Below are 22250 nucleotides of genomic sequence, written 5' to 3'. Positions count from 1 at the left end.
GGATCCCGGTGGCAGCGGTGGTACCCTGGGGCGGCGTTTGGACCCGGCGGTGGCGGCGGTGGGACCCGGTGCGGCGGCGGTGTGTCCCGTATGCCTCGGCGGTGGTATCCGGGGGCGTCGTTGCGACCCCGAGTCGGCGTCGATGAGACGCGAGTGGCGTCGTTGGGACCCGTGTTGCGCCGTTTGGACCCGGCGGAGGTGGCCTCCATTGGACCCGTCGGGGGCATAGGTGGGACCGGCGGCGTCGCGATGAGACCCGGCGGGACCGGAGGCGGCGGCGGTGAGACCCGGCGGGGCCCGGCTGGGGCGTCGATGGTATCCTGGTGGCGGCGGTGGCACCTGTTGACGCGTTGTGACCCGTCGTCGGCGTCTATGAGACCCGGCGGGACCCGTAGGCGGCGGCGGTGAGACCCGGCGGGACCGGAGGCGGCGGCGGTGAGACCCGGCGGTGCCCGGCGGGTGCGGCGGTGGCATCCTGGTGGCGGCGGTGGGACCTGGAGGGCGGCGGTGTGAGCCGGCGGCGGCCATGAGACCCGTCGTGACAGGGCAGCGGCGACGGTGAGACACGGCGTTGCCCGCGGGGGCGGCGGTGGTATCCCTGTGGCCGCGGTGGGACCCGGCGGACCCGTGGGCGGTGTCCGTCGTACCCGGAGGGCCGCTTTTGGACCCGTCGGCGCCGTCAGTGGGACCCGGTGCGTCCGCGGTGGGACCCGGTGCGTCGGCGGTGGAATCCGTGCGGCGGCGTTGGGACCCGGTGCGTCGTCAGTGTGATCCGGGGGGCGGCGTTTGGACACGGCGTGGGCGGTAGTGGGACCCGGCGGCGGCGTCGATGAGACCCGTGGTGGCGGCGGTTGGACCCGTGCTGGCGGCGGTGGGACCCGGTGCGTCGTCCGTGTGATCCGGGGTCGGCGTTTGGACACGTCGTGGGCGGCGGTGGGACCCGTTGCGGCGTCTGTGGGACTCGTGGGGCGGCGTGGAACCCGTTGCGGCGGCGGTGGGACCCGGAGTGGCGCAGGTGGGACCCGTGGCGGCGGCGTTGGGACCTGGGGGGCGGAGGTGGAACCCAACGGCGTCGGCCTTGGCGGCTGGGGCTGGACCCGAGGAGCCGCGGTGGACCTGTAGGCGGCGTCGGTCGGACTCGAGGCGCGGCGGTGGGACCCGGCGTCGGCGGCGGGACGGGGGCGGGGGGCCGGCGGCGGTGGCGAGAGCTGTGGCGTCGGCGTTGGTACCGGGGCCGGCGGCGGCGGGGGGAGCTGGTGCGGCTTCCGTGGCTGGGACGGCAGCAGGACCTGGGGCGTCGGTGGAAGTGCTATCGGCCACCGCCCCTCCCGCCGCCGCCGCTCCGGGTCCTCCCGCCGATAGCACCTCCGCCGCCGTCCCCACTTTTGTCAAAGACTCCGCCGCTGATCCGACAGGCGGGGCCATCGACCCTGCACCTGCCGCCCCCGGCTCTCCGACGGCCTCTCCTACCTCCTCCGCCGCCGCTACCACTCCAGCCGCCGCCGGCCCCCGTCCCAGCGCAGCAGAGGTAGGAGAGGCCGTCGGAGAGCCAGCGGTGGCCGGTGCAGGGTCGGTGGCCCCGCCTGTCGGATCAGCGGCGGAGTCTTGGACAGAAGCCACGTTCGCATGCGCCTGCCCGTGCCCCAGCCAAGATGGAGAAACTGCAAGCAAAGTAATACACACCGACGGGAGTAGAAGACCTCAGCCGGTCAGAAGGATTGAGGTACTTTGTGATGCTTCTATGATCTTAGCAAACTTTTATGCCACCGAGTGGAACCTGCTTCATTGCCCTAGGAGTCTTTTGTATAGTCCCGCTAATGAGTGAGACATCCTTTGACCTGAGTGATTAGATGTCTCTAGAATCTGTAAATATGACATAAATGACTGCATTTTCCCGAAGGTGGTGGCACTGGCTGTAAGTGATGATGGAGGAAGCAGCGATGGGCCCAGTTCATCACAGGAAATAGTATGGGGAAGGCCAGGGGAGGGAGAGCAAGGGCTGGGTGCAGGTGGGCCAGGCTGGGGATCATGGGGGGACATCTGGAATGCAGCCCGCCTGGGGACTGAACCTGACCGCGAATCCAACAGATGACCTTTCACTTTGCGGGACGATGCCCAGCCGACTCGCCGCACCGGTTCGTCGGGGCTGCGCAAACTCATTTCAAGACAAAAAGTAAAACAATAAACACAACAAATAACATCCAAAAAAAGTAAGTTCCTTTTTTTTAATAATCTTTAGAATTTCGCCTTTTTCTGCCTTTTTAATTTATGTTGTATATATCAAGTGTGATTTTTTACTGCTATACCATCTGATGGCTTTTCTGTTTTTCTGTAATTATTCAATGCAAAATACGCAGCCAATGTTCCACGAGAGCTGGAGCTGGGTGGGTGTGCTCTTTGTGCACTGCCAGAAGGTCGTGTCGGTTCTCATGTAAAGCACTTGAGACTGACTGACATCGGTGCCTGTTAAGTGAAGACGGGCATGCTATGGGGACCTTTCATCCTTGTTCCCTCTGGCTTGAAAGTTCTGGTGTTTCTGAAGTCAATGGCCTGATGAAGGCAAGTTGTCTATTTCAACCCAATATTCTGCCCTGTGCTTTCAAAGCTTTGACACAAATCTGTCCGTGTCATGGGTCATGTATACTTCTTTATACTCCTAGCTCTTGGCTCAGTGCTCCTAGTTCACATAGGTTCATGTACACATAGTTTTTCTTAGATAGCTTTAATGATGCCGTTTTCTAAAGAGAGAATTCTGGTCAGTCTTTTCCTATTTCTTTGCCGTTGCCGTTGGCAAGTACCCAAAATGCTAGATTGGGGGATTCGAAAAACAGTTAAAAAAATGTGATCACAGGTGGCTTCCCGCCCCCCGGGCCTTCTTCTGCTTTGTGCTTTTCTGGAATTTTTACAGTGAATTTCTTTTGTAAATGAAAAAAAAATTTCTCCCCACTGGAATACATTGTATTCAGTCTCAATAAATGCAAAGGAGATACCAATGATATTTCACATTGTTTTTCCTCAAAGCACTGAACAAATAAAAAATAGATTTAAAATACAGCCATTTCCAAATTATTACATCTTTATATACTTCATTCCTAAGGGGACTGTTTTGTTTGGATCCGAGGGATTATAGTGCTTTGTTGTCTACATGTGTACATACACTTTTTTCATTTCTTTTTTTATTATAACTGAAAATTTGAAGTTTAGTTTGTTTTCATGCATTGCTTTCTCTTTTGATTTTTATTATTTGGTTCGCATCTAGACTGCAAACAAAATAATACGTACCATCCGGAGTAGGAGGCCTCAGCTGTTCAGAAGTATTAAGGCCCTTCGTGATGCTTCTATGATCTTAGCAAACTTTGATGCCACTCAGTGGAAGACTCAGAGTGGTATGTATCTAAAGAATGAGTGTTCACTTCTGGCTATGTTACTTTCTGTGGGGATATATTAGTTTTGGAACCCATATGTTAATCTCTCTAAGATCACTAGCAGTACTGTAATTACAGATATGAAGGTCCTGATGATCACAATTCACACATGATGGAAAACTTAATTTTTATCTAATAGCTTCAACCCCGTCCACTTTTCCACTTGATATCCTTTGGTGCGACTGATAATAAATGACTGCACTGACTTCATTATTTGATTTCTCTGGGTAATCGTCTGTTGCAGAGAATTGTAGAGAAGCAAGTCCTTTAACTGAATAGCTGAGAGTTTTTAGGGTCAAAAGTGTTTTAGAATGGTGTTAGTTACTCACTGTGCCCTTGGAGTGAAAAGTGAAAAGGCTTCCATTTCCTCCATAGAATGCCTTGCCCGTAATCCATCCCTCTTCTTGCTGGGTCTGTACGATGGCTATAAGCTGCTGTAGTTTTTGGTTATATGCCCTCACTTATCAGTATCTTTCTCCCCATGCTTTAATAATGATATTGCTTTTTCTGTTCAGAATCAGAGCTTCCCCTTTAAATCCTTACTACTTTGAGATAAGAATGAGACTTCTCGTTGTGTTCCTCTAAGCAAACAAAAAGTATCATCCAGCCCTTCATTTCCTTTTAAATAGTAATGTGGCAGGAGTATATCATGTCATCATCTAATGTAATTTTTTTTTTTTAAGCATGTAATTACCTTACAGTGCTCAGCCCAGACCTCAGACGGAATGCGGCCACCGAGCAGGGGCAGGTCACCTGCAGACGCGCCGTGAGCCGTGCTGACCATCGCCTGCTCTGACCCTGAGCTGCGTCGGGTCCTGAGCCCCGGGGTCTTCGTTTCTAAGCCAGGGCCTGAGCCACGGAGCGGCGGCAGGTCGGGGGTGTGGCATCTGCTGAATGGGGCTGTAGTTCAGTGCTAGTCCTCCGTTTTTGGTTGTCACTGAAACCTCTGTATTTTAAATACAAAAGACATAAGTAGTCTAAGTTTGAGTTTGAAATGAGAGGTGCGGCGGGGCATGGCTTTCTCAGGTACAGTGAGAGCAGTCAGCCGTGCCGTCTGTGCTCTGAGCTGAGCAGAGGAGGAGGCGAGGCCAACAGACTCAAACTGTCGATGAGCCTGGAGACTGTTTAATAAGTGTGCGGGAGAAGAGGTTTGATTAGAATGTGGAACTTAAGATTTCTAAGCAGGTGTAGTTTTCGGAAATTAGAAACTATACAGTATAATCCGCATAAATGGTTTACTGAAAGAGAGTAAAATGGAATTACCTTGGAAAGAGATGAAGGATATTATGAATATAAAATGACTTTATATATCGGTCCTCTGCATTTTAAATTCTACCTGCAACTACTTCACTTTTGAAATCACCTTTTAATCAAGATTTCTCTGATTCTGTCCAGAAGTAGTTCGTGTGTGTTTTATTGGAGGTGGACCTCCTAAACAGTGGTAGGGATGAGGAAGTCAGGCAGAGCAGAAAGAGAATAAACTAGTGTGTGCTGTAGTACTGAGGGGATCCGGGTGACGAGTCATTTGGTGCCTCTGCAAAGTTTATGTGCCAGTTGGGAAGAAAGTCAGTTAGCTGTGGAGCCTCCAAACCTCACTGTAATTTTCACTTAGAAGTTGCTTTTGAACCCGATAAACTCCTTCTTGCTCCCAAAACAGTCCTTTTAGACTCGCCAGAGATATCGTGGATGGAATGGGCATTACTGGTGTTGAAGGCATCTTCGGAAGGAGGTGATGGAACGTAAGGTAAAGACGATGATTTTTGACGCCACGATTATTTGGATAGTCGATTTCTATAGGTTATAGAATTCATTGCTAGAATTACATCTCAGTGCTTTGCCAGTACTAAGGGCCAGACCCTGGGTGAAAATCATAACCATTTCCCCTTCTTTCAGATAACCTGGGACCTCCTCCAGTATATCCTATGGACTGTCCTTCCCAACTTCTTCTGGAAGCCTCCCACCTTTGCCTTTAATACCTCTGTTCTAGCTAACTCTTCTTTTTTACTGCTGAAACTCCTATCGGGCGCTCACAGTCGGGCTCATATGCCTTCCCAAAGGAGCTTACGGTCCACCCCGAATGTCTGCTACAAGAAATGTGCAGTTCCCTGTAGCTTTCCCACCATAGGTCTCTATACTCAGCTTTCAATGGGGCAGAGTCTAGTCAAAGTAAACTAATAATTACCATCATGAGTGACTGAAAGAAATATGTTGTAGTATTGTATCATTATATTTGCAGATATTTTAATTAATGTATAGTTGACATAGCATCTTACATTACTTTCAGGTGCTGGACAACATAAGGATCTGACATTTACATACCGTACTAGATTGATCATCATCTAGTAGCCATAGGTCACCATACAAAATTATTACAAGGTTATTGACTATATTCCCTGTGTTGTATATTACATCCCTATGACTTACTTATTTTATAACGGAAAGTTTGTATCTCTTAATCCCTTTCACCTTTTCATTCATCCCCCACTCCCACCCTTGGGCAACCATTAGCCTGTTCTCTGCATCTGTGAGTCTGTTTCTGATTTCTTTTGTTGGTTTTGTTTTTTGTCTTTTGTTTTAGATCCCACATAGAAGTGAAATCGTAGCCTACACGTCTTTCTTGTCTGACTTCTTTCACTGGTATAACACCCGTTAGGTCCATCTAACGGCTACTGTTGCTGCTGCGTGGGGAGACACATCTGAAGAAAATATTGCTAGGGCTGACGTCAAAGAGGTAACTGCCTATGTTTTCTTCTAGGAGTTTTAATGGTTCTTAGGCCGTACATTTAAGTCTTTAATGCATTTTGAGTTTATGATTGTGTACGGTGTAAAAACGTTGTCCAGTGTTCGTTTCTCACGTGTATCTGTCCAGTTCTCCCAACACCATCGAAGAGGCTCTCCTTCCCCGTCGTGTACCCTTGCCTCCTCGGCTATGGCTGAAGTAGCCGTATAATGTGGGTTCCTCTCTGGGTTCTCTGTTCTGTTTCATGTAGACATATATTTGTACTGATTTCAGAAATTCTACTGAAAGCCCACTCTGCCAAGTACTACACTCTTTGAGATATGAATTTGGAAGTAATTATCAAGAATGGTCTGAGTATGCCACACATGAAGCTAGCTAGCTAGACAGACAGACAGACAGATGTGGAAAACACTGGGGTGTAACAAAAGCCATATTTATAATGTGGTTGTAGGTGCTGTGAGAAAACCACGGAGGTGAAGAGGAGCTCTCGGGAGACCCTGGTAACCACTGTAGAGGTGAAGTATATTGCAAGGAACTCTTTATTCCTCTACCCGATGGACTGTGTCTTGTCAACAAGACCCTGCTTTGAGGAACAGTGCTTCCCTTTAATGTGGTGGGCCGGTGCCCAGCAGCGGGAGGGCGGGCTTGCACACAGCAGTAAAGACTGGTGTGGAATGCCTGCAGCTCCCTCGGGTCTCTCACGGTGTTACAGCAGAGCAAGCAGTCTCCGGTCTTTGGTACGTAAATCAGCACGTCGGCATCTCAGACCCTTCTTTGGTATTCATTGTCTTCAGAATGGAGTCCGTTGCAGCACTGAGAGGATTCAGGTTATCTCCTCTTCCCCCGGCCGGGTTCGGAACCAGGTCGTCAGACACACGGGCGTCAGAGTCAGCGTGGTTAGTCGGGGCTGAGGAGTGAGGGCCAGACTGGCTTGCGTCTGGGCCTCTCTGCTGTCCTAGCCTTGGACAGTCACCCAGCGGGGGTTTGAACCTGCAGGTCACGCACACTCCATTAGGCTCTCTGTCTCGTGTTCAACAGGGCAGAAAGGGAAGGCAGTCCTGAAATTTCTGGTGTTTCTGACCCTGGCTCTACCCAGCAGGAACTGTGTCCCTAAGGCAGCCATTGACCATCCTGGGAAAAGGTATGTGTGGCAAGAGGTGAGGAGTCTTCCTCCTCAGGGAAACGTGGGAGGTGGAGGATGGGCAGGCTCACTTACATCCTCGCGGTTTTCGTTCCTTCAGGCTGGTGGGGCTGGGCCTGGCTGGACTTCAGTGTCCCCTGTACTGTCTTTAAAAAATATTGATGCTGACCAAATGCAAACCAAATGTTCAGGGATGTGTCAGGAACATCGACATGTTTTAAACGCTCTCCCACTGTGCAGCCAGAGCTGAGAATCGCTGTCTTTAATTCACTGGCATTAACCACTAAGCCTCTGATCAGGCTGCATCCTGTGTGGAGTGAAAGGAACAGTCTGTTAGGACGGTCCTGTGTCCACCCTTGTGAACCGAAGGCTTCATTATAGGTCTCTGCAGTGCTGGTGGCGTTATAGATTTTTGCTAGAAAGGGGGTGCTGAAAAGGACCCCAATGGTGTCTTGGCCATTTAAACAACGAGGCCACGCTGTTCGCAAGACGGAATAAAACGCATTCCCTCTTCTTTTCTCCATCTGTTATGTTACTACACACTATTGATTACAGTTTGCCATCGACTCTGCAGTCAGAGTCAACGATAACCTGGATGTCTCCGTAATGTAGAAATGAAGGTCTAAAGTCAAATTGTCTTGCCTTTTTGTGTTTAAGGTAAAAAGGCCAAACTTCTCCAATTAATTTAAGATCCAAAGAAGTTTAAAAGATTCCCCAATAGTTTGCTCTGCTCACTCTGAGGCAGAAGGGTCTTTCACGCCTGGGTAGACCTGGGCTTCCTTTGGGAGCCGTGTGCTGAGTGAACACCTGCTGGCAGAGGGTCGTTTCTTCCAGGACTCAGAAGAGTTAGTAGTCAAATGTCAGACTGCTCCTGAGCTTCATTCTTTCGATCGTCACAGGGTATAAGTGAGAGAAGCGAGAGCGGCCAGGTCCCCGAGGGGTCCCCGCAGCAGTGTAAGGACTTCAGGTTCTGCCGAGTGAGATGGGAACTGCGGGACGGCTGTGAGCCCGAGAAGTGACTTGCATCTCCACCTGCAATACCCGTGTCACTGAAGAGGTCACCGTCTCGTGATTTGTGTATTTGACACTGAGGTACCCGATCTTCCGTCCGTGAATGTTCAAATTTCCTGAAATCATTTGATTGTCCCAATCGTTCCGAGTAGTTTGCCAGTTGAAGGCTGTGCATCTTCGGCTTTTGGAGGGTGATTCTCAGTGGCAGCAGGGGTCCCGGTCCTGCAGATGCCAGTCCAGGCCCCTCTCTTGTAATTCATTGCTTTTCCTCTCTTAGGTTTCGCTGGGCCCCAGCCACTGTCTCTGACGGAATAGCAGCTCAAACATCTCCTTGCTCACCAAACCCCTCTCTAGGAGCGCCTTGGCCCAGGTGTGCTTCCCTGCCCCTCTCAGCACCTTTGTCTCCTCCGGCCTTCATGATCGCTCTTTCTTCATAACAGAGCGCTGGGTCCTCCAAGATGTTAATCAGCTCCACTAAGCAGATAAGGTTCTCAGCCAAGGGCAGTTCTGTCTCCTAGAGGGTAGCCGGCAGTGTCTAAAGACATTTTTGGTGTTCAGAAAGGGGCAGAGGGGTGAAGAGGATACGCTCGACATATAGCCGGTTTTGGCCAGGGAGACCGCTGAACGTCCCCTGTGCGGGGCCGCCCTCGCAACTGGGAAGGGTCCGGTGCCACAGCCCACGCAGCGCGACGTCGGACCTAAGGGACCAGAGAGCGTGTCGACCTGGAGATTCAGAGAAAAACGCAGACACAAGACGCAAGATGAATGCAAAGCAGGGGCCCGGTGGCCTGTTGCCCTCGGATGGAGAGACAGTGACACAGGCCTGAGTCCACCAAGTTTATTTATAACGTTCCAGTACATCAGCTACTGACATCAGCAGTCAGGAGGGAACACTAACAAGCGAAACTTCTAAGAAACGAAACTGATAAGAAACCCCTGAGAAAGCTGTAGGCGGCGTGTTGAATCTCGCAAGTAGCTCCTGCTCTAACCTAGTAGTCAGGATGTCCCCTGCTCCTGCTGTTTCCAGCCGGCGCGGCTCCAGCCCTCGTATTCGGCCAGGCAAGACCTTGCAAATTCCTGATCCCGGCCAAGCGAGCCGGCCTTCCTTTTGGAACTTCAGCTTTCACCGTGCCCTACAGTCCAGCCCCAAAAGGTGCACAGCGCCGGGACTGAGACACCCTGCCCCAGCTTAGTCGGCCTCTCTTCCCGCGTTGTCTTCTCTCAGCCTCTTCTGTTCTAACAGGTAAGACCGCAGTATGTTTTTCAAATCACTTCCTTCTTGATTTTAGAGTTTGCATATGTGATTCCTAACACAAGTCCTTGGGTTGGAAATACTTTGTGTTGTTTCTCTACTCCAACCCAAGAAGACCATAGAGTCTCTTTATAATTGAGGCCTTCATTCCTTTTTATTAGTCGATTAGTAAAAGAGTCCTTCCTTTGGTGGTGAAACTGGTTTGGATCTCTGAAATCTGAAGCCATGTCAGTGCTCAACTTGAAATCACATAGGGGCCCTGAACTTGTGGACAAACCACTTATATTCACAGTTGGTCCCGCCACACTTTTTAATGGGCCTGGAGGACGCTCAGAACCGCATAAACAGACACCAGATTTTGGTACTGCTGATTCAGTGCATTAAACATGTAATGCTCAATACATTGTCCAGTCTCAGCCCGAAGACCTGCTGGGAAACTGAGTAAAGCCATCAGTAAAAAAGTGTTCTTAACTTTATAATGCTGGAGTATCCTGCAACGTCCCTCATACCTAGCATTGAGTCTTCAGTTTTTATTAAGACCTGTGTGGTAAGCACTTGCTAAGATACGTTTTAAAAAATGTTGGTGCTTATAAACAGCAGAGGCAGTTAGCTGTTCGGAATTGTCAAGGTCATCAATCCCTCACGACCTCCCTTACTAAAACTTGTGATGTAAAGCCACTTGCTCTGGCCATAGCAGTTATTTTGGTATTAAAATGTTTCTCCATGTATAACTTAAGATGCCAACCACGGCACGAGGTCTTGTGTTTTGAGAAGCTTTCAATAAGTTAGACCTTTTTCTCGTCTCTCAAAGTTGGAACTAATTGCGGGGGAAAAAAGGAAAAAAAAAAAAAACCACAGAAGAGCCTTGGTAATGGGAATAGGATAGAGAGCAAAATGTCAGGTTGCTGCTATTAAAACTCTTGGAGAACAAGACTCAGGAGTGAGGTCAGCAGGGTTGCCAGTGCTGTGAAACTCATAGCCAGCCTAGCCTAGCGTCGTGCATGAGAATTGGGCCTGCAATGTAAATGCCCTCACCCAGCACAGGGAGAGAGAAGAAGGAAAGTGACTAGTGCTTTTCTCCTTTTAATAGATCAGTTTCACCACATGAGGAAACACGAGTCAAGGGATGTCACTGCCCCCAACCGTGGCCCGGGAATGAATTCATTCAGAATGGGGTGAGAAGCCCAGAGCCTCGTACACTGTAGGTTCCTCCACAAAGAAACAAGAAGCTTGTGCGTGCAGTAAGTTTGTCCCTCCCCGCAATCAACTACCACATGCCTGGCCTCTGCTAGTTTTATAACACTGGTCCTACTGTTACTAAATACGTCATCAAGGTGCATTTTGTTCTTCGAACACGTATGTTCTCCTTTCTAGGTCCTCCCGTGTGATCCTGTGTTTGACTGGACCATGAACCCTTCGAAAGCTTTGTATTCACAGCAGGGGCTGGGGATGAAACTGAGCTCCACTTCGTTCTGAATGCGGACGACCAAGAACGCAAACAGTCTCCGGTAAGCAGTATTTTAGGAAGAGCCTTCAGTTGTTCAGATTTTCCTATTCCCGAGGCCCTTTGAAGTGATCTGCCTCATTAACGCCTTTGTGTTCTTGTCATTAGTGAGACTGGCCAGAGTTTCAACAAAGTTCCTGAGGATCTCTTGATGAGAATACAAGAGAAGCTCAAAGGAGTGGAGGAAGGAGCTGTGCTCAGTGTGGGTGGACGAGCCAGTTTACTCCTACAACAGGCCATGGACCCCCAAGACCTCCGCCGACCTTTCCCAGGGTGGAAAACTTGCGTGTGATACTCAGCATATGAATGACTCTTGAATTCAACCTTCGGAAATTATACGCTGGCCTTTCTCTCTAACCCACGCACATATGTTTAATATATGGTATTACTCCTTAACTAAGCAAACTAGCTACTGTGTTTTTTTAAAAAAATGTGAACTTCTCGCTTTGGTCACTTAGACATGCTTTGAGGATCTCAAGGAACATCTCTTCTTGCGCCCTTCAGACATAATTGTCATTCATGCTCCGTTTCTTGGCTAAACAGCTATTTGTTTTTCTTCTCAAGTACACACGATCATTTTCAGTGGAATCTCTAACTTGACGCTTCAGCTGAAACAGGCAGCGGGAAAGCAAGAGCGTCACTGGCAGCTTTTCCTCTAGGATGAGTACAACAAATGTCCTGCTGGTTTTGAGGTGGCCTTTCCTTACAACCTGCTTCCCCGATTTTACGTATGAATGAAAGATATTCAATATTCGTATGTAAAAGGAAGAAAGCCCCTTCAAAATAGTAACCACCTCTATATAGCATGGTCAAACTACCTTAAAAATAAGCAATGTTGAAAACAAGTTAGTGTTTAAGAAGTATTTTTGGATTTTCAATAGCAAAATCATGCAAGGTTACTGGATAAAGAGTTGTTATGGTGTGGAGAACACACTTCAAAGACACAGATAGTATGGTTACTAGTTTTAAAAAATGTATATTGGACCTACTCATTCTTTTCTCTTTATCTTTTAAGCTCTCTGTGTTTCCTATTACTTCTCTTTGGGTGATGCCTTTTTCTCTGTTTTCTAGTTCATGAATTACCCCTGGCTGGTTTGGCTCAGTGGATTGAGCGTCGGCCTGCGAGCTAAGTGTCGCTGGTTCGATCTTCCAGTCAGGGCACATCAGAGAAGGAAAACTGACTCCAAAAAACCTCCTCTGCCTTGCGGCATACCTCTTCAGGGGAAAGGCTAAGGGAGTAAACCCCGACAGAAAATCCGGAGCCGGAGTCCCTAAGGCGGTTTGACGTTGTAGTCAACACCGGCAACTCCTGCGGCGCACCTGAAGCCAAGCTGTATTGACTCCGTCTTTCCCTTGGACCCTTCAGCTGCGAAGAGAGGGGGGGTCTGCTGCATGGGCAACAGCAGACGCTCCATATCACCCTGCCCAGGCTCTGTAGCTTCAGCTTCACTGGAGAGGACACTCCAGCGTCATCGCAAGATGTCGATCCAACACGGGAGGAGACAGATACCGTGTCACTCCCGAGTCGGACTGCACAGCCATTCTCGGCGGTGCAGATAGACTCTTAAGAAGCTACACCATCGTCTCTCGAGACGGACGGCTGCCGACGACGAGTTCATGAATTAGCTTGTCAGCTGTTCATATAACCTCCTAAAATTATTCATTGGGTTGCTGTTAATTTCTAGCTGCGTATCATTCTTCAGATCTGCCTGTTGTTTCAGGGTGTCTAGTTGTTCTCTTAACTTCTCAGTTCCTTTTACGTCAGTGGTCACTTTATACATGCTCACTTTATAGTGTCTCTAATAGTTCTATTAAGACAATTTCCTGTTGTCTGTATGTGTTGATTCTCATATCTGGTAGACTGTTTACGCAGATATTTTGTAGTTTTGAAAGAGGAGCTCATTTTCAGCAGGGCTTTCTCTGTACTACTCTTGAGTGACGTGTTAAGAATAGTGCCTTCTGGATAAGTTTTGTGTCTCCTTATGTCCTGTTCCCAGGGCTGTTACCGACAAAGGACCACTATTATTTTAATTTCTCAGCTTCAGAGTTTCCAGACCTCAAAAGGAATGTGGAGACCCCCCAGGCCAGGACAGACACTTTTCCTCATCACCTGCCTGTACTAGTGGCAGAGTGTTGTTCTCTTGACTTCCCTTTCACTGAGGGGTCATCCGCGACTTGCCTCCTGTTTATGGAGGGCTTCGGGGGAGGGGCATTTAATTCCCACCTGCTGCCTTTTGTAAGGCCAAGGTTACATGAGTTCCCTTATAGCTTGTTCAAGCTGAAACCCACAGGTTGGTGATGAGATGGGCAAATTGTGCCAGGCCAGCTAGGAGAGCTAGAATGTCAGCTCACAGCTTATGTCTACTTTTCAGTTTCCTTCCATTTTGGCCCTCAGGATGTTCCCTTACTTTCTTGTGAGTTCTCCTCTTCATGTAATAGATTGTTTCTTACATCTTCTTCAGCATTTCTGTGTTTTGTTGCAGAGGAAGAGTTGAGCTATCAAGTTTGCTCCACAGCTAGAAATGGGACACTTTCCTGTCTCCATACTGTCATCAGATAACAAGTAAAACTACTGACTTACCTATTGGTGAATAGAATTCCTCTTCCACTCTGAGGAAGATGTTCATTTCTGCTGCAGAGATTAAGAAACGGGTGGTTGAACTTTCCTCGTATTGTTTAGGTAACGAGTTTATGTAAATAGTTGTTTCTCTTTTGAAGGGTTAGCGTTTCTGTCTCTTGCCAATAGCAAGCACTTACTCAGCTCTTAGCTCCCCATCTTCCTCCCCCTCCTCAAACAATCTCTAGCACTTTGTAGATTATAAATTTCTTGGTTTGGTTTCTGGAGAACTGTTCTTAGTATAATTTTTCTTTTCAACTTGTAAACTCATCTTGGTGTATCTTCTTCTTATAGGCTGACTTCACTCATAATAAAACTACCATTATATACCAAAGATTAGTGAATCAAAGGAATGTATTCAACTTAGAATGTCTTTAGTTAAGAAAGCTTTGAAATCTTCATGAATGAATAAAAAGTGATCAGTTAGATGACAGTATAGGTAAATGAATTTGTAACTAATTCTTGCTAGTAGATGTATCCAAAGAGCTTTGAATAAAATCATGAACCCGCTCTTCAGCCTTGAATGGTGTACAATGAGACTTCTGTCCCATTCAAATATTCTTACTAATGGCTTTGAAAAGTTTACCTAATATACAGATAACAAACGTAGGGAATTACAGGTAAGGAAATTAGAATTCTAAAAGATTTTGACAAGCTGGAACACTTGTCTGGAAATAAATAGGATAGGAACTTATCGAGAACAGATGAGTAGTGCTTAGGTTTGTAAAACATTAATTATAGAATATTTGTTGTATGCGAGTACCTGATGTGCATTATATGCAGCATCTTTTGCAAGATTAGCGGCGTTATTTCAGTTTACACCTGGGGAAAGTAAAACTTGGAAAACTAAAGTAAGGATATTAAGGCCACAATATAGTAAATCGATCATACAAGTCCATGAGGTATCCCTAACTTGAAAAGCTAAAAATTTAGATATGGGTTAAAGCAAATAATCGCAAAGAGAAAAAACTTTGGACTTGTTAAAGACTTAAGTAAGCTAGGTTTAAGAAATGTAAAACCTGTTATACTGGCTTGAAATAATAGATATGTGCCGTTTGGAATATTTTAATTGCACCTTAATGAAGTGATATGTTTTGTAGTGATGTCTTTAAGTACTATTGTATGTATTTCTTTACTATTCTGTGACCTGTTTTTGAATAAATATTTCTAAAACAAACATATGCTAAGACTCATTCACGTTATTCAAGTGTGTGCGTGTTCTGTGTGCCAGGCACGGTGCTGGTTCCCAGGGCAACAGCAGTGAAGCGGGGCAGGCACAGGCAGCCCTTACGCGGCTCCGTCGGGGTCAGACCTGCAACTCAGCGTGCCGTGTGAGCTGGGAAGCCTGCTACTCAGAACCAGCCCGGTGCGCTGCGTCTCGGACAGTCTGAACTGTCTGCTCGTTCTCCTTAACTGTCCCACGACAGAAAGGCAAATGAATGTTCTTTGGACCTAGAGAGTGACCTAGTTGACATTTCCAGTGTCTAAAAGATACGTGTTGGAATGTGACAGATACCAAGATCCCGTCATCTCAAATGTGAAGTTTGTATGCCGCACGTTCCTTTTTTCTTTTTCGAAACTCTTTTTTCGAAAAATTGAGTTTATTGGGGTGACATTGGTTAATGAAACCATACACGTTTCAAGTGCACAGCTCCATAATATGTCATCTGCACTCTGTGTTCTGTGCTCAACACCGGAAATCAGGACTCCTCTCACCCCCCATGGGTCCCCTCTTGCCCTCCTCTGCCTCCCCACCCCCTTTCCCCCCCGGCATCACCGTTCTGTTGTCTGTGCCCTTCTGTTTGTTTGTTCTTGCTTAATTAATCCCTTCTCCTTTTTTAACCCAGCCTCCCAACCTGCCCCCTTCCTGAGAGTTCTCAGTCCGTTCTCTGTATCTATGAGTCTGTTTCTATTTTGTTTGCTTTGTTCATTAGAGCCCACATATCAGTGGCATCATATGGTATTTGTCTTTAATGACTGGCTTATTTCACTCAGCATAATACCCTCCAGGTCCATCCGTGCTGTCACAGTAGGTAAGATTTCCTTTTTTTCCCTTTCTTCATTTCTTTCTTTCTTTCTCTCTTTCACTCTTTCTCTGTCTCTGTCTCTGTCTCTCTCTTTCTTTCTTTCTTTCTTTTCTTTCTACAGCCAAGTAGTATTCCATTGTATAAACGTACTACTTGCTTTTTATCCACTCATCTATTGATGGGCATGTGGGCTGCTTCCGAATCTTGGTTATTGTAAATAATTTGCATTTTGGGTTTCTTTGGATATAGTCTCGGAAGTGAAAGCACAGGGTCATAAGGCAGTTTCATGTATGATTTTTTGAAAGACTGCACACTGTTTTCCGGAGCGGCTGCCCCAGTCTGCATCCCCGCCAGCACTGCCCGAAAATCCCCTTTTCTCCGCATCCTCGTCAGCACTCGTTTGCTGATTTAGTGATGGTAGCCATTCTGACAGGTGTGAGGTGATAGCTCGTGGTTTTAACTTGCATTTTTCTGATGATTAGTGACAATGATCATCTTTCCATACGTCTTTGGCCATCCGTATGTCCTCTTTGGAGAAGTGTCTGTTCAGGTCGGTGCCAGCCATTGCTGGTTTCTGGAGATTTCCATTGGTCGTTTGGTGCCCACTTCCTTAGTTCTCTTTCTGGGTTCGGATTTGATGGGGGTTTTCTAATCCAGTGGTGTTATCCAGGGAAAACCAGGCCTCAAGTTTGCTGCTCAGGCTAGGACTTAAAATCTTGTGCATCTGTTGGTCTCCCAGAGTTCTCTGTAAAGTCACCTTCAGAACTTTGACTATGTTCTTGGGTGGATATTTCCTTTCCGCCACAAAGATCATATGACCTTCTGGTAAGTTTCAGTGGCGAAAAGAGGGAGCTGCACTCTCCTATATTTTGTCACTTGTGTATTTTCATCATTGAAGATATGCCGGCTGTCCTGCAGAGATCCCAGGGAGCAGAAGCTGCCGGGTCCCCATTTTGGACCATCCAGAGGGAAGCTTCAGGGTTTTGGGTCCCTCAGCTGGAATACCTGACTCGTGACAGAGTACTTGGAGGGTTGGAAAGGACTTTTCTGACCATCTGTGTTAACCCCTCCCTCTTCCCACCACACACACAAGGGGCCAGGGGGCCTGAGAGGGAAGTCGCCAGCCCCAGGAGCACCCCCAGGAAACATGGAGCCCCAAGTAAAGCACTCATTTCCTGTCTCCTGGGAAGAGCTCTTCCCATCACACCCTACTGATCTCTGTGGGAGTAGGCCGACCACAGACCAGGACAGAATGAGGGGTCACATGGAGCTCCAAGAAGTCAGGATCAGCCCTCATGAATTTGTCACATGAAGAAGTCCCCAACTTGAGGTCTCACACCGAGACCAAGCGTATGGGATTTCAGGCAGGTAAACGTCTTCCTCTTCACTTAGCAAGCCGTGTGTGCGAGCAGGGGGCTGGGGGCCCAGTGTCCTGTCCCGTGTGTAAGAACAGAGTCACTCAGAAAACCATCATGACGCAGCGAGCAGAAGAAGTTTATGGAGGGAACTAGCAAGCAGGAAGGAAGCCGTGCCGCGAATGGCCCGACTCCGGGGTCCTAGGGAAGGAAGGGCTGTTTTACAGGGGAGAGAAAAGAAACTATTGGATTTAGTTGTTTATCTTGCAGCTGTAAGCATGGCGGGCCGATCAACGCCCGACGGGGCTCGGCCTGATGCACCCCGCTATCACAGGAAGCTCCCAGACAGCTGCGGGCGGGCGGGGGGAGGGCGAAGCACGTGGGACCCGAGGCTGTCACCGTGACATTGGTCCAGGTCGGTGCTTCAGGTTTTCTGTGGACCAAACTGGCCAGCCTGCCGCTGCAGAACAGGACTTCGTGCCTGAGTCAGAGACGCCGCCGAACAGGGTGGCTGGACACTGTGGTGCCCAGAGCCCCCAGGATGGAAGTGTTCGGTCCCGCTCTGGAGCAGGGCTGCTTGTTGGTGGCTCACAGCCGAGTCCTTCTCTAGGAACCCCTGCTAATCAACAGCGCCACCTCACTCATGCTCATGCTCATGCTCCTTCCGGGGCCCATCTGCATCCCTAACAGAGCCAATGGGGCCCACCTGTGTGGCCAACCCAGTGCCACCAGAGCCCCCTGCAGGGCTGGCCGAGGCCTTTGTTACAACTACACTGCACCTCGACTTCTTCTGCACTTGGTCTTGCTCCCCTCCCTCTGTCCCTGTCACACCCACCTCCCCACCGGGGGCTGAGGTCCTGGATCCTTGGTCCTTTTGCCCTTGACTGACTATATAAGCTCCTCCACGTTCCGATGGCTCTCCCAGGAGAATGCTTTTCCGGTTTGAGATTCTACCTCTTTGTAGCTTCTTCCAACTCGTTCTACTTCTCAGAGGCACCCAGGCCCAAGCTCTGTTCTTTCACGAGCCTTTACCTGTAGGAAGTGATTCCACAAATCATTAAGATGTAGCTCCCGTTCCTCTAACATTCCTCACGCGGCTGAGCTTGGAGTTTGCCTGCCATCTGGTGCCGGCACTCTCGATGTCTCCAAGCACGAGGCTTCCTTCTCTCCTCTGCGCTCCAGCCTCACCAGCCTTCAGCCTCCACCAGGGCCCCAGCTGCCCCAGGGTCTCTGCTCAGAACCACCTTTAAATGTCACTTTCAAGCGCGGGCCCCATTTTTTAGATTGTGTGAATACCATGCAACACTTATTTCCCTTCCTGCAAGTGCCTTGGGGACAGGGCCTGGGATGGCCAGTTAGTCACAAGCTAAGTGGGACAGTCATTTATTCAATGAATACTGAGGACCAGGCACTATGTTCAGTGCTGTGAAAAGACTAGCCCTGGCCCCCTTTGTAGATGTCATTCTTTTATTGATGCAGCCCAACACAACAGCTTGTCCTCCATGTTGTCCTCTGTTTCTGGTTCATGGGGACACCCTGCCTGAGCATGGCCAGTGTTAGGGCAGAGAAGAGCACAGAAAAGCATGCACACTGGCCCTCAGAATTCTGCCCAGAAATTATACATACAGTTTCCTATTTTTACAAATTGAAGTATATTTCACCCATTCTCTGGTGATTTCCCCACTTTGAGTATACAGTGGGCACACTTGACAACTGGCAGGATCCCCACATTAACTCTTTGATCCATTGCATGAGGGCTACTGTGACGGGAAGAATATGTGGGAAGTCTCTGGAACTTCACCTCCCTACCAAAATGATAAGCTAGAAGCGGTCCTCTATTCCTGGGGGGAGGAGGGGAAGGATTTCACAGATTAATGTTCCCATCGGAACCTTCAAAGCAGCAAAGTGGTGATACCCATCACGTTCCCATTTAACTCACCTGCCTGGCCCATGCATACGTCTGACGGAGCTTAGAGAGTAATTATAGACTCTGACACTCCTAGGAGGCCTTGCAGGCTCCCTTTCACACCATTGCACTAAAGCAAGTGTTGCACCTAAGCCAGCTGTAATCTTTTTGCTGGTGGAGGGTCTTGCCTTCAATTTATAAAACAAACAAAAAGCAAAATCTGAGAAGCACAATAAAGCAAAGCCATGTCTGTGCTACAAACTTCATCAGGGCCTGTCAAGTTGCAGCTGCTGCCACAGATGTGGTACCTTTCCCGGAGCAAGTCAACACGGTCCCTGGCTAGGGACGCATCGCTGACCTGGCAAATGCCTTGCTCTGTACCCATCTGTAAGGACCACCAAAGCAAGTGTGGTGCTTTTACCTGGCAGGGCCAACACTGTACCTTCACGGTACAGCCTAGTCTCTGGGCTATATTAATTCTTTCTGCTGTAACAGAATCTAGAGAAACATTCACCACCTTGATATTTCGTAAAGTATTACGCTGGTTCACAATATTGATGACATTTTGCTCATTGGAGCTGATAAGCAGGAAGCAGCAAGTTCTATAGATGCTTTAATTAAGTGAACCAAAAGCATGAGAAATAAACTCAAAACGCAGGGGCCCTCAACTCAGTGACGCTTCTGGGGGTTTAGTGGTCTGGGGCATATCAAGACATCCCCTTGGAGGTGGAAGACAAGGTGCCGTGCCTCGCACCGCCCACTCCGTAGAGGCACAGTGCTCAGCAGGCCTTGTTCGGTTTTGGAGGCAGCACACACTTTTGAGTGTGTTAACTTGACCCATCTACAGAGGCACCAAATGGCTCCCAATTTCAAGTGGGACCACTCGAATCTTACGACCCCGAAGACCCACTGATACTCAGAGGGTCCGGGGCAAACAAGGAGGCTTTATGGAGACTCTAGCAAGGACCGATTGGGGAGAAACAACACAGCCCTCCAAGATTTCAGAGCAGAGCAGATCAAATCTTTATCCTCTCCTGCAGGCATTTCTTCTTTTTAGAAATAACTTGTTTGCTTCTCGGACTTAGTAGAGACAGAACATCTCATCACTGGACAACCGCGGACCATGCGGCTGAGCAACCCCTAACAGACTGAGTGTTGTCTGACTTGCTCGGCCTTAAGGTCGGGGAGTCCAGCAGCCCAGGGGAAATGGCATGTAGAGGCCGAGTTTGGGCATGACCACCAAGTACCGTAAATTACATGAGCAGGTGGCTCACTCTATCAACGGACACTTGTGCATGGCCTCCTCGTGTTCCTTGTGACCCGGGACAAGAGGATAATCCTGCAGGGAAGTGATGAAGGAAATCCTGGGAGCTGAATGTCTGGTTCCCTGCTTTGTCTGGAATGAGACAGGCCCCAAAGTACTGATCTGCATGGACTCATGGGGAATTGCTAACAGGTTGGCGGGATGGCCAAGGACTTGGAACAGGATTTAAAGATTGTGACAAAATCTGGATGGGGACAGAGCTCTCAACACGGGCAGACTGGGAAGGCGTCTGCACCCATGCGTGCCCATGAGAACCTACAGAGGATGCACTCAATGATCGGGGACAGACCAGCACGCCCATGGGTGTGAGTTAGCATCCTCCCCAGCCACCTGCTGGCTCGGCAGGCCCAGGAACTAAGTGGCCACCAAGACAAAGGTGGAGACTACATCAGGCTCAGTGTCAAGGTTCAGCAGGCTAGCTCCTGCAGAGCACCTCACCGGCTAACCGAGAGACTCCCTGGGATGACATTTCCTAGGAGGACCAGCTAGCTGCCTGGTGGCAGGTCGACTCCACTGGGCTTCTTCCAACACGGAGGTGGAAGTTTGTCTTCACTGGAAGAAACCCACATACTAGATACGAACCTGCCTACGCTGCCTCTCGGCGTCTCCACCCACTACTGCGACACTCCGTGCAGCACTGCTTACGAGCAGGGAACCCAATCACAGCAAGGACCTGCGGCAACGGGCTTGTGTCTGTGGCCGTGTTTTCAGTACACTGCCCGCCCCCGGGAAGCAGCTGAGCTCCTCAAGCCTCTGGTAGGGTGAAGGGTTTGGGGAGGGGGTTCTTCTCTGGAACTTGACGCTTTGAACTAGAGACCATTAGAGGGTGCTGACTGCCCCGCAGCTGAAGCACACTGTGCCGAGGACCGCGGGGCCGGAGGGGGACCGGCAGTTTTCAGCATTACACTGAATAACCCGACTACACATTTTCCTCAGTCCTGTCCTGGAAAACCTAGGCTTTGCTGGCGTGAAGGTCTTGGACTCCGAAGGAGGAGCTTCCCCTGGGGAGACAACCCTGTTTCTGTTTAACTTGAAAAGACTGCTACACAATGGGGACAGGAGGACCAAGGCCAGAACCCCAAGGATTACCCAGCACCTCCCTGTATTTGTGGGGGGGAAACGAAGGAGCTTGCAACCAAGGTGACCAGAAAAAGGACACTTCGGAAATGAAGGTTTCGGTCAGTCAGGTAAAGGCCGATCGAAGTTCTGAGTGCAAGGAGAATGTGTAAGGTGATGTGCAGGAGGATGTTACAGGTGCCAGCTACAGCCTGCCACCAACCACACAGCCTTCTCTTGGCGTGGTTACTTACACGTGCTATGTTCTCGCCACTTGAGGAGCTTTCTGTAAACGCACGTTCCCACACCACATGTCAGGTCTTATCATCAAGCTCTGGCAAGGACTCAGCATTTCAAGTTCCTCAGGTGACTTTCAAGCACGTCAAAGCCTGAGGTCCCACGGGAGCCCTGAATCCAGGGTAGTCACCGTCTTGCCCACAGGAGGAGAAGAGGTCAAAGCAGCAGCGGCCCCAACACAGAACATGAGGAAACCTGGGCTGCAGGGACTCTCCACCTCCAGGCGTAAACCAAGGCCGCTGCTCTGCGCTCTCAGCTCGTTTGGGCTCCTCCCCTGGACAGGCCTGCCGGGGGGGGGGGGGGGGGGGGGGAGGGGGGGGGCATGACCGGGTACTCTCATCCCCTGCCTCTCGGTTTGGCTGCCTTGGCTGCGGTGTTAGGAAGGGGAGAGCACCGGCCAATTCTCAGAAGAAAATGTAGTTTATTGTGACACAGGAAATACTACAAGCCATTGAGGGAGGGGGAAGAGTCAAACAGTTCCTCAAAACAATAGGTAAAAGACAGGTGTAAACATCTTGGTCATTAAATCCACAGCACGATCACTGTAATCTTTTTTTTACAATATTTATTTTTAGTTATAACAGTCACACCAGTT

General features: G+C 49.1%; 2 long non-coding RNA genes across 3 annotated transcripts; both read left to right on the top strand.

Moving 5' to 3' along the window:
* Positions 1-3205: 3205 nt before the first annotated feature.
* Positions 3206-3635, top strand: LOC149990134 (uncharacterized). The gene is made up of 2 exons (XR_016508919.1): positions 3206-3386; positions 3504-3635. It is a non-coding gene; the product is annotated as an uncharacterized LOC149990134 (long non-coding RNA).
* Positions 3636-5705: 2070 nt separating this feature from the next.
* LOC149990133 (uncharacterized) lies at positions 5706-10759 on the top strand. 2 transcript variants are annotated; one of them, XR_016508917.1, is made up of 7 exons: positions 5706-5801; positions 6079-6156; positions 6617-6680; positions 6960-7016; positions 7204-7306; positions 8595-9560; positions 10660-10759. It is a non-coding gene; the product is annotated as an uncharacterized LOC149990133 (long non-coding RNA). The 2 variants fall into 2 exon arrangements; XR_016508918.1 differs by lacking the exon at positions 6960-7016.
* The last annotated feature ends 11491 nt before the right edge of the window (positions 10760-22250 follow it).

This window comes from Furipterus horrens, unplaced genomic scaffold, assembly GCF_987537825.1.
Source record: "Furipterus horrens unplaced genomic scaffold, mFurHor1.1.pri manual_scaffold_24, whole genome shotgun sequence".
NCBI lineage: Eukaryota > Metazoa > Chordata > Mammalia > Chiroptera > Furipteridae > Furipterus > Furipterus horrens.
Note: the sequence above shows the minus strand (reverse complement) of the source record. Positions and strands in the feature narration are given on the sequence as shown.